We start from the raw sequence: 2,552 nt of genomic DNA on the forward strand, positions 1-2,552 counted from the left end.
CTTAAACACAGGCCGGAGAGGAGCGTCAGGGCCAGGCTCCTCAAACATGGACCGAGTGTCGCCCTTAACACAGACCAAGGGGAGGACGGCCGCCTCCTTAAACACAGGCCGGAGAGGAGCGTCAGGGCCAGGCTCCTCAAACATGGACCGAGTGTCGCCCTTAACACAGACCAAGGGGAGGACGGCCGCCTCCTTAAACACAGGCCGGAGAGGAGCGTCAGGGCCAGGCTCCTCAAACATGGACCGAGTGTCGCCCTTAACACAGACCAAGCGGAGGACGGCCGCCTCCCTAAATACAGGCCGAACCGGAGCGCGAGTGTCGCTCCTTAAACACGGACCGAGTGGAGGACGGCCGCCTCCTTAAACACAGGCCGAACAAAATGACACAAAGTGTCAACTGCGAATGTTGTCCATCCAAGGAAGGAGCGTGATGCCCGGCCGGCTCCTTAAACACAGGCCGAGAGTCGCCCCGGACGGTCCGCCTCGCGGCGCCCGTCTGCTCGGATAAAATGACACAAAGTGTCAACTACGAATGTTGTCCATCCAAGGAGGGAGCGTGATGCCCGGCCGGCTCCGAAAACACAGGCCGAGAGTCGCCCCGGACGGTCCGCCTCGCGGCGCCCGTCTGCTCGGATAAAATGACACAAAGTGTCAACTGCGAATGTTGTCCATCCAAGGAAGGAGCGTGATGCCCGGCCGGCTCCTTAAACACAGGCCGAGAGTCGCCCCGGACGGTCCGCCTCGCGGCGCCCGCCCGCTCGGATAAAATGACACAAAGTGTCAACTACGAATGTTGTCCATCCAAGGAAGGAGCGTGATGCCCGGCCGGCTCCTTAAACACAGGCCGAGAGTCGCCCCGGACGGTCGCCTCGCGGCGCCCGTCTGCTCGGATAAAATGACACAAAGTGTCAACTACGAATGTTGTCCATCCAAGGAGGGAGCGTGATGCCCGGCCGGCTCCGAAAACACAGGCCGAGAGTCGCCCCGGACGGTCCGCCTCGCGGCGCCCGTCTGCTCGGATAAAATGACACAAAGTGTCAACTGCGAATGTTGTCCATCCAAGGAAGGAGCGTGATGCCCGGCCGGCTCCTTAAACACAGGCCGAGAGTCGCCCCGGACGGTCCGCCTCGCGGCGCCCGCCCGCTCGGATAAAATGACACAAAGTGTCAACTACGAATGTTGTCCATCCAAGGAGGGAGCGTGAGGCCCGGCCGGCTCCGAAAACACAGGCCGAGAGTCGCCCCGGACGGTCCGCCTCTCGAGGCGCCCGCCCGCTCGGATAAAATGACACAAAGTGTCAACTACGAATGTTGTCCATCCAAGGAGGGAGCGTGATGCCCGGCCGGCTCCGAAAACACAGGCCGAGAGTCGCCCCGGACGGTCCGCCTCTCGAGGCGCCCGCCCGCTCGGATAAAATGACACAAAGTGTCAACTACGAATGTTGTCCATCCAAGGAGGGAGCGTGATGCCCGGCCGGCTCCGAAAACACAGGCCGAGAGTCGCCCCGGACGGTCCGCCTCGCGGCGCCCGCCCGCTCGGATAAAATGACACAAAGTGTCAACTACGAATGTTGTCCATCCAAGGAAGGAGCGTGATGCCCGGCCGGCTCCTTAAACACAGGCCGAGAGTCGCCCCGGACGGTCGCCTCGCGGCGCCCGTCTGCTCGGATAAAATGACACAAAGTGTCAACTACGAATGTTGTCCATCCAAGGAGGGAGCGTGATGCCCGGCCGGCTCCGAAAACACAGGCCGAGAGTCGCCCCGGACGGTCCGCCTCGCGGCGCCCGTCTGCTCGGATAAAATGACACAAAGTGTCAACTGCGAATGTTGTCCATCCAAGGAAGGAGCGTGATGCCCGGCCGGCTCCTTAAACACAGGCCGAGAGTCGCCCCGGACGGTCCGCCTCTCGAGGCGCCCGCCCGCTCGGATAAAATGACACAAAGTGTCAACTACGAATGTTGTCCATCCAAGGAGGGAGCGTGATGCCCGGCCGGCTCCGAAAACACAGGCCGAGATTCGACCCCGGACGGGCCGTCTTCTCCCGGCGCCCGCCCGCGTACGCCCCCCATCCCCGGTCGCCCGTCTGCTCCCGGCGGGCCTCCGAGTACCCCCTCACCCAACTGACCGACTGGCACTCATGACCCGCCTTGGTAGGGCCTCCATCGGCCTCGGCTCGTCCGACGTCGGGTGGACGGTTCCTACCCACTGCGGGTCGCACTCTAGCGCCCCGGCCGCCGCGTGAGCGTGCGCTCCCCGCGCCGCCCCGCAGGCCCCGGCGCGACCGTACTGCGGCGAGACCGAGACGACCCGGTTTGGCATCCATCCCACCTAGCCACGATCCACGGAGGCCGAGCGAGCGGCTGAGTGTCGGGCGCCGCGCGTGCGAGCGTCCGCCGGCCGCGCCGGTCCTTCCGCGAATGTCGTTTCTCAAACCCTCCGGCTTGATAGCGGCGGCACCACGGGAAGCCGTCCAGACACACCGTCCGACCTCTATCCGAAAAGCCTTCCCGACCAACCGCGGTCGCGGGGGCGTCTGTTGCTCCGCATCGGGG

The sequence above is a fragment of the Syngnathus leptorhynchus genome, unplaced genomic scaffold (assembly GCF_054491065.1).
Source record: "Syngnathus leptorhynchus isolate UIUO unplaced genomic scaffold, UIUO_Slep HiC_scaffold_208, whole genome shotgun sequence".
Classification (NCBI taxonomy): Eukaryota; Metazoa; Chordata; class Actinopteri; order Syngnathiformes; family Syngnathidae; genus Syngnathus; species Syngnathus leptorhynchus.